This window comes from Ursus maritimus, unplaced genomic scaffold, assembly GCF_017311325.1.
Source record: "Ursus maritimus isolate PB19 unplaced genomic scaffold, ASM1731132v1 scaffold_18, whole genome shotgun sequence".
In the NCBI taxonomy this organism is placed as follows: Eukaryota; Metazoa; Chordata; class Mammalia; order Carnivora; family Ursidae; genus Ursus; species Ursus maritimus.
In genome coordinates, this window is record NW_024424230.1 from 58,430,261 (window position 1) to 58,439,987 (window position 9,727).

At 44.7% G+C, this 9,727-nt stretch overlaps 2 long non-coding RNA genes across 2 annotated transcripts; both read right to left on the bottom strand.

Annotated features, from left to right (window-relative positions):
* Nucleotides 1-14: 14 nt before the first annotated feature.
* On the bottom strand, nucleotides 15-7,747 carry LOC121103274. The gene is made up of 3 exons (XR_005835435.1): nucleotides 7,602-7,747; nucleotides 545-788; nucleotides 15-249 (listed from the first exon to the last, which is right to left on the bottom strand). It is a non-coding gene; the product is annotated as an uncharacterized LOC121103274 (long non-coding RNA).
* LOC121103275 lies at nucleotides 3,541-7,589 on the bottom strand. The gene is made up of 3 exons (XR_005835436.1): nucleotides 7,339-7,589; nucleotides 4,617-4,665; nucleotides 3,541-3,688 (listed from the first exon to the last, which is right to left on the bottom strand). It is a non-coding gene; the product is annotated as an uncharacterized LOC121103275 (long non-coding RNA).
* Nucleotides 7,748-9,727: the final 1,980 nt, after the last annotated feature.

The following is a 9,727-nucleotide window of genomic DNA, read 5'->3' on the forward strand; positions in this document are numbered from 1 at the left end:
TCACGCACATTGGCCTCAGCAGAGGGTGGACCCAGTGTTGTAAGAGGCACCTTCCTAAGAGGAGCGCGACTGCCACCTGGATGGGGGGAGCAGCAGCGGGGCCTCTCAGGATGTATTTGGGGTTTGTTTCTTCTCTCACGCGGGCTCCATCACGTGCAGAAGACCAGGTCCTGTGTAGGGTGCTGATCGACCAGAGGTGGACAAGACAGACGCCAGGCCTTAAAGAGCTCCTGTTTCCTGGGCTGAGCCCTAGGACACATCAATGGGAAGACAGTGGAGGAGGAGCTGGGAGGAGACCCTGAGCGGGTTTGTTCACCTCCCTGAGCCCTCCGGCTCGATTTCTCACATATACGGCACTCACACCTCCAGAGCCACAGGGGACTGAATGGCAACGTGGCCGTGAGGCGCATATAAAGTGCCCTGCATGGTGTGCTCTCAGGGGACAGGTAAATGCAGGTGCTGCTGTGGCCCTGATGCTGCTGGTAATGGGCTGCTTTTCTCCACCTCTTTTTCCCCACAGGGCCATCCAGGAGATCCTGCTCACCAGCTCAGAAGGCCTGTGCCCTGGAGCCTCAAGTGAGAGGAGCCGTTTTGATAGTGACTCGCAGCTGGCCATGGAGCTGTCTGCCAAAGAGCTGGAGGAGTGGGAGCTCTGGCTCCAGGGGAGGAGGAGGAGCTCCAGTAAGTCTTACAGCTGTCTCTCACGGAGAAATAGACCTTTCTGCTCAGGGCTGCACAAAGCAGGGCTTCTGGGCTGCACCAGGTGCTGCATCACTCGTGCCCTGGGGCTGAAACAAATCAACAAATCATAAAATGGGCAGAAGATATGAACAGACACTTTTCCAAGAGACATACAAATGGCTAACAGACACATGAAAAAACAAAATCATTAGCCATCAGGGAAATTCAAATCAAGACCACACTAAGATACCACCTTATTCCAGTTAGAATGGCAAAAATTGACAAGGAAGAAACAACAATTGCTGGAGAGGATGTGGAGAAAGGGATCCCCCTACATTGTTGGTGGGAATGAAGTTGGTACAGCCACTCTGGAAAACAGTGTGGAGGTCCCAAAAGTGAAAAATGAGTACCCTATGACCAGCCATTGCACTACTGGGTATTTACCCCAAAGATACAGACGTAGTAAAGAGAAGGGCCATATGCCCAATGTTCATAGCAGCATTGTCCACAATAGCTAAATCGTGGAAGGAACCGAGATGCCCTTCAACAGATGACTGGATTCGAGTTGTGGTCCAATATACATGGACTATTACTAGCTATCGAAGGAACAGTTCTCAACATTTGCTGCAACATGGACACTGGAGGGAGATAATGTGTAAGTGAATAAGTCAAGCAGAGAAAGACAATTATTAGATTTCTCTCATCTATGGAAGATAAGAACTAGAAGATCGTAGGGGTAGAAAGGGATAAAAAAGGGGGTAATCAGAAGGGGGAATGAAGCATGAGAGACTATGGACTCTGAGAAACAAACTGAGGGCTTCAGAGGGAGGTGGGGGAATGGGACAGGCTGTGATGGGTAGTAAGGAGGGCATGTATGATGGTGCACTGGGTGTTATATAACTAAAATCATCGAACTTACATCGGAAACCGGGATGTACTGTATGGTGACTAATATATAAAAACCATTAAAAAATAGAATGACAATAAATAGAGGTCCATAAAACTATAAAACTCCAGCTGGGGTGCCTGGGTGGTTCATCGGCAAGCACTGCCTTCAGCTAGGTCACAGATCCTAGGGTCCCAGGATGGAACGCCACATGGGGCTCCTCCCTCAGCGGGAATCTACTTCTCCCTCTCCGTCTCTTCTCCCACTTGTGCTCTCTCTCTCAAATAAATAAATAAAGTCTTTAAAAATTAAAAACACTTAGCCTGGCCTTTACTGTTTGGGGGAGCATCAGAATGACTCAATATGGGATGTGAACAATCTCAAAAGCAGACAGAATTCCCTTCCCTATAAGTGCTCACAATAGGAAAGGGAAAGATGATGTGACCATGCCTTTGAGGAAGAATCCAAAGTTAGTTCTTGGCACCGTGCTAGGCACTTTGGAGGAACAGGAAGGTCAGAGGGGTGCCCAGAGGGACCCTCGGCTCCTCAGAGGGAAAGAAGATGACACAAAGGGAAAACCAAGTGCTAACCTGATATACACAAGAGAAATGTTAGTAAAGCACAGGATGAGCTGGCCCTGAAGGATGTGCCATATTAAAACATCAAGCACACAGGAAGGAAACTTGTGGCATCAGGGCAGAGAGGGACACACCTCTTGAGGGATGGGAGAAAGCAATCCTGACACCATCCGAGGATACTGGAGACCAATGACGATTCATGGTTACTGGGAAAAGGTGGAGCTGAGCGTGGAAGGCTCTGGAAACTACCCATGAGGCATGAAAAGGTTTGGGGTCAACCCACATGTGCTGATGTAGAACAATCTTCAAGAGGTAGGAGTGAATGAGGAGCACAAAATACAAAACGTTGACTGGACACCACATACCACTTCTTTAACAAGGAAAGGGGCCTGTATGTTTGCACGTACAGAGGAATTTCTGAAAAACCCCAAGCAAACTATTAATCATGGCTGCTTCAGAGGAGCAGTGCCAGGAGTATGGGGTGGGAGCAGGAGACTTATTTTTTTACCTATTTGAAGGCAAGGGGTGGAGGCAGAGAAAGGGAAGGAAGAGGTTGGGGGCGAGACGCCAGCAAAGGAGTTTGGGCTTGAAGCAGTAGGCTGGTAACCTTCCCTCTCCACTTCATCACAAATGTTGAAGATCGGTAAGTCGAGTAGCAGGTTAGATCAGAAAGCTCTAGAAATGGATGAAAGAAATGTGATGAGAGAGGCATGAAAGAGCAAATTTGGGTTAAGTGAGTATAAGGATTGAAAAGAAACAAGTTCTCTTATTTTAATATAGAAGAAAAGACCACTGTCTTACATTAGTGGTCACGCACAGAAACTGCAATTTATCAAAACAACAAAAAAAGGGGGAAACAGTAATATTGAAATCATTACCAAAAGAAATTTTATTTTTGCTGCTTTTTCAGTTTTGTAGGCCACATTATTTAGAGTTTGACAGAAGGAAAATGAAGAGTATAGAAGTAACGTCTACAGGGCAGATCTTCCCTCTTAGAAGGAAATGTATACACATACGAGTTATCATTCAGGATTTGAAGCAGGAATTACCATTCTCAAACACAACCCTCCAACCACTGAACAATCCCTGGAAGGATCATTTGATGACAAACGAGAATGATTCAGCAGACCACCAAGGCAGCTCTGTCTTGTCAATCCCACGGCAAATGCTAACATGCTCTCGGGTTTCGGCTCAAGTGAACTCGCTGGGGCTGGTCTCAGCAAAGACATCGCAACAAGGATTCATCGTGTACCCACACATGAGATTCAAGAAGGCAAACCCTCAATGGTTTACAGTATTTGGCCCAGTGTTCTAAAGACCGCCACATCCAAGGCAAATCAGGAGGTATAGAATAGGGTGACGGGCTGTTGCTGTGGCTTTACAGGAGATCCCCAACCCACGGCTGAGCCCTGGGACTTCCTGTCTGGGTGCCAGTGATTATCTTCAAAGCTGGAGGCCAGCTGGGAGGAAAAGTGGTCTGTTGGGCCACTTGATTAAGTGTTAGTTGGAGAATTTTCCACTGAGCATCCATTTTGCAGTGCAGCTAAGGAAGGAGGAAACAAACAATGTCACTCTCGCAAATAGTCTGTGGGGAAACGCCTGTTCTATGAAGAAGCCCACTGCCCACAGGCCCACCAAAATGGACAAAGCGTTAGTCTACAAATGTGCGAGGAGTGGGCTCCTAATCCATCCCGGACGGTGGCGTTCTTCCCCTGCCGCTGTGAGAGAGCTGCCTGGATATGACAGTCCTGCCCTCTATTAAGACTCTCAGAAGTCTCCAGGGGCACAGTTGGCCCTAATGAGGATTTGAGCAAGGTAAGCAGATATCTGTTCTCTTTTATTCCCGGATCTTGGTCCGTATAGTCAGAAGGGTGCTTCATTGGCCATGTTTCTGTGGAGCCAGCGGGGTGGGATGGTTCAGAGCAGGGGCAGCCAATGGTAGCCCACAGCGCCCACCACCTATCTGCATAAATACACTTTCATGGGAACACAGACACCTCGTTCGTTTACATGTTGTCCGTGGCTGCTTTCACAATACAATGACCAAGTTGAACTGTGACAGGACCATATGGCCTGCCAAGATTAAGATCGTTTTTATTAGTCCCTTTCCAGAAAAAGTCTGCTGACCTCTGGCTTAGAGGCTGGTAGCAGGACTGGTAAGTTCCTACTTCATCAAATCCCACCCTACCCGTCACAACTTCTACCTCCACTTTCATAGAATGGAGGTGGCCCTCCATCTGGGGAACAAAAGAGTCCAGGAACAGCATATTGGGAAAAAGTCTAAACTGTGCTGCCGTCACTTAGAAGAAGTTGGCTGGTTCCCTCTGACCCGTCCACCACATGGTCAGGACTGTACTTGGCTGTTGGAGACCAGCTCAAACCCCGTGGTTTGATGTAAAATGAGAATACAGCACAGGTGCTCTAGGCTTTTGGTGCTATAAATGTGGGGGTCCCTAGGGGGACTGACTCACATGGCCAGGCTTACACGAACAGATACTGTAGAGTTATGGGGTGCCCTCACTGCAATGAGAAAGACAAAGAAATGAGCTCTTATTTTATTTTAGTCATGCAGGATTGGGGGGGTCAGATTCACCAGTGGACAAGGATGGTTGTACCTGGCTGGGAGGCTGGAGAGAGTCAGTCATTTGAAATGAGAAGTTTGGAGGAGAACAAGCCACTGTTCTGGCCAGCACCAAAGAACTTTCACGGGCCATGAGCTGACTTGGTCTTGGCTTGGGCTCAGCCTGGAACACTGGGTTTGTCTGGCCCAGCAAAGAATTTTTCCCAGAACTAAAGAGTGTAACCACCTCACGGGAAGGGACACAGAAACCAGGAAGAGGTTCCACTGGGCCCTGTTCCATTCTGCCGGCCACTGACATGACTTCTCCCGATCTTTGAGTATGAAAAGGAGCACCTGCATTACTGTGACTTCACAGGGTGAGCACACTGAGATCTGGCAACTTTAGGTTTTATTCCCTCAGCAAGATATAAATCTCCTAATTAATCATCAATCAAATCATCAAAGCCTAACAGAGAGGTGGGTTTAGTTTACACTCTCATAAAAGGAGCTCAACTTTTCCAGAGTCAATTTTGAGATCAGTCCTAGGTGTCTGACAGCATCTTTCTCCTGCACTTAATAGCTACAGATGAGGGGCGCCTGGGTGGCTCAGGTGGCTAAGCAACCGTCTTTGGCTTGGGTCATGATCCCAGGACCCTTGGATCGAGCCCCACATCTGCCCGGCTCAGCGGAGAGTCTGCTTCTCTCCCTGCCTCTGCCCCTTCCCCCGTTGTGCTTTCTCTCTCACTTGCTCTCTCTCAAATAAATTAATTAAAATCTTTAAAATAAAATAAAAAAAGCTACGGATGAACACTTGATTTCCTACCAAAATCAAAATAGGAGCAAAGAGTAACATAAAATTTACAAAGCTTTTATTTATTTATTTTAAGATTTTTATTTATTTATTTGGCAGTGAGAGAGGAAACACAAGCAGGGGGAGTGGGAGAGGGAGAAGCAGGCTTCCCGCTGAGCAGGGAGCCCGACCTGGGGCTTGATCCCAGAACTCTGGGATCATGACCTGAGCCGAAGGCAGACACTTAATGACTGAGCCACCCAGGTGCCCCCAAAGCTTTTACTTTCTTGTTAATAAAAGAGTGTGCTTAATATTTAAAATGATCACAATTAATACAGTAGAGTTTTTTCCTTGAACTGGTGAAGCTGATCCACTGGACAGGTGTGTATATAGTGGTGCATGTTAAAAGCCTTCAATAAATTACTGACCTTAGAACCGAAGCTACAAACACCCTATGTCAGAAAATACCTTCTGCTTTCTGTCTTACATTTAATTTCATTGGACACAGAAGATTCAAAAAGAATGTCTTTCTTCTTAATGAGCAGAAAACTGTAAAACTTTTCAGAGAGAGAAATTTTTTCTGCTTAGAAGTTTTTTTTACATAAATGATTAAACAAGACATACATAATATAAAATACCTAAAGAGAAGAAAAAGTATTAAAATATTAAAGTGTTTAATTCTGACTTAATATATTCTTTAGCAATTCTTATCGGCCAGATTCCTTCACAAACACCCTCACTTAAGTATCACAGAACCCTTGTGAAATGGGCTCCAGGCGCCCGTTTTACAGATGAGAAAACAAAATCTTATTAAATTTGCCCAGGGTCATCTACGTATTAAGTAGACTTCCCATTAAATCACACTGATTCAAAAACGATTCTGTAAAACCCAAACATGAAGAAAATCCAGAAACGTAATGTCTAAAAACCAACAGAATATTTAGATGTAATTTGCCTTCATTTTCCCAATTAATACTTCCCAATTCATAATTGTAAAGATTGCAAGCGCCAATACAAAGGATCAAATAACTGAACTCTGCCACTGTTAAAAACTATTATTGTTAATACCTGAGAGACCACTAGGTGAGAGAATGCAGAAAAACTGTAAAGGGCGTCTATTTCAACCATTTCATGGGCCTGTTGTGCTCTGCCCCTGGAGACCACTAGTCTGGTCCTGTTGCAAGAGACTGGGGGCTTCTTGCTCCCGCTGCTGGCCGATGAGCGCCCTCTAGGGGTAGTTTATGAAAGCTCGTCAGTCCTTAACATGGGGAGGAAATTCTATACCCCATTAATATGAAAGCCTCAAATCACTCTCCTCCAAAACCGTGCTACTGAAAACGGCGCACTTATTACTGAAAATTTGTAAATAAGGAGCTCAATGAAAGTACAAATCCGCAGGCAAGATGTGAAAAAAAACAAAAACAAAAAACCATAGACCGTTCCCCACTCCTTGTGGAAGCTGGACTGGGCAAGTAATCTGGTCATTGGCCAACTGAATAGCTTAAATAACACTTAATTTGAAGATTAGAAAGGGGTCACTGCTTATGGAAATGATAAAACCAGTTTTCAAGGGGTCCAAAAGCACATCAAATCTCAGTAGCTACAGAGCATGTTTTCAGAAATAAAAAATGCCTTTCATTTTAGCAAATACCTTATTTCCTTCCTACCAGTTCTGAAACTACTTTACCATGAAACAGCCCTACAAGTGTTTTCTTTTTATTTCATAAAAGTAAATTCAATTTCTAAACATAAAAATAACTTTAGATCTCCCTTTCAGACTCCTGTACTCAGTTCGTCATTAAAGTTATGTATTTAAAGTTTAAACCTGTGTTTAAATACTCACGTAGTTTTTATTAAACAGAGCTTTAAAAAACACCTGGCAGCAATGCATTTTTTTCCTGAAAAAAAAAATTATTTTCAAACCATTCAAAAATTCTAAAACCCCTATTTATTTAAAACTGTTGGCAATTTGCGTCCTCAAATTCCACAGGATAAGAGAGAAAAGAGAAAAAGAATAGGAGAAAACATTTTAAACTGTACAAATCCAGGAAATAAAAACACATATTAGACGAGAAGCTGTCTTTATCTTCCTGTTTATCTACATACCTTTCCCTTCAGAACTTGAGGTCAAAAATCATGTCTTCCTTATCTGTTGTTTCTGGAGGGTTCACTGGTGACAGAGTAACTCTAAGATGCCATTGGAAGTCTTCAGCAGAAAGCTAATGTTATTGGGAAAATCCTAATTTCAGTAGTTCCCCACGGCTCTATAGCTGCTCTGAGCAACCCTCTCTTCTTCCTGTTGTCTATACGCTAAATATGAGGTTTCCCACATTTTCACACCATTTAACGCTGCCTCTCGCGCAATATTCTTCCTGTTGTCTATACGCTAAATATGAGGTTTCCCACATTTTCACACCATTTAACGCTGCCTCTCGCGTAATTCTTCAGTCACAAATACTGCAGTGTGGTACTTTTATATATGTGTATATGCCAATTAGTATTCCTCTAATACTTATTATTATCATAAATTATTTTCTTCCTGTTATTATTGTTATTTTTTCTCTTTAAGTGATTTCCTTTAAAAACAAAAAATCAAAAGACATCCCTTGAGGTAAGTTCAGGATGAGCCCACATGACTGCCTACTGCTCTACTCCCAGTCACCACACTGGACCTCCACCTCTTTTCCAACAGACATTTTGAGGTTCCTGGCTTTTCTAGCAATCACTATACGCAGGAAGCAACACGTCCTGAGTGAGAACGTTTGCTCTGTTTTCCTTAAGTAAATGAGGAGACTCCTAAGCAAGAGGGTGGCATTCTCATATTTTTGTCCCCTAACAAGAAAATAATTAGAGCCATTTTCCTTCATTTCTCTGAACTACCTTTCCAAATAGATACACCAAAGTGGGTGCCTTCGAGTTGCATGCCTGTGTCTGTAACCGTGCACCTGTACTGGCAATTTAATCAAGAGGGCTTCTGGAAAAGAAACCGATGACAGGTTGAAATCAGTGCCCTTCCCTTCCTTCAATTCTACAGGCATCAGAAAGTTGCACAGAAATGGGGTCCTTATGCCCTGCACTTCAGTACCAGCAACCAAGACAAAGACACCAGACACACATTTATATGTGTATTTTATTCTAATTCTGGCTTTCCATTCCAAGAAGCAGGGATCATGCCCACTGCCTGCCCCCCATACATACCCCACCCCCACCCCTGAGGACTGCGAGGGGGAGAATGCCCACCTCTGGGTCCAGTCACTTAGGAATTTCTTATCCTAAGAAACTCAATAGATCAGTTGTCCATGATATCCCTGACCAGGTTCCTCTTCCTTCCTCACTTCTCAGCCATACCCCACGAGGGGCCATCACTCCCAAATTCCCATCTCTAGGTCAGACATTCACGCAGAGTTCCAATCCCGATGTCTGTCATTCAGGTGTCCCAAAAGCACCTCCAACTCCATGCGTCTCCACAGGCTCACTTGTGTCTCTGAGCCAGGGAGTGGCATCAACCTTCCAGAAAGTATCTTTCCACTAGAAACCTCCTTTCCCCACCTGACATTGTCAGCTCATCACCACATCCTGTGAACTTAAAATTCTAAGCATACTAGGAATCCCTCATTCTCTACCTCTCTATAGCCACCTCCCTAGGCCAAGCTTCAATTATGAGACAATTGGCCAACTGAAACACCCCCTAAGTCTGCCCAAAACCTGCCTCCCAAAACCTGTTGATGCTAAACCAGCATGTTCTCCTGCTGCCTTCACCTGCAGCCCTTTGCTTTTAAGGTGAAATCCTCAAGTGACCCGGATGCTTTGCATGGCTTCATGTGATTCATTCTCTTCTTGCTTCCAACCCACACACCCTGTCAATGCCTCATGCCCTCTTTCCCTTCCTCTCTAAGTCCTTCCTCTTACCACTCCATTTCTCTTGTCAGCTGCTACTCATCCATCAGACCCCAGCGTGAGAATTATTCCCGAAAATTCCCTTCCCTTGAGACCCTCAGACGCTTACAGCCCCGGCTACTTCTCCTCCATGGGATTGTCACAGCTGGTAAATGCAAACCAAAAAACTGATCCAGCTGACTATTCAGCTGATGTGTTTCCCCTCCATTCGACTGGAGGTCCTGTGAGGAGCGACCACGTCCGTCTTACTCACCGTTGTAGGCTATCTAGCCCAAAGTCTATACATAACTGCTGTGTGATGAATATTTGTTCAAAAAAATGTTTTTGTATGAGCA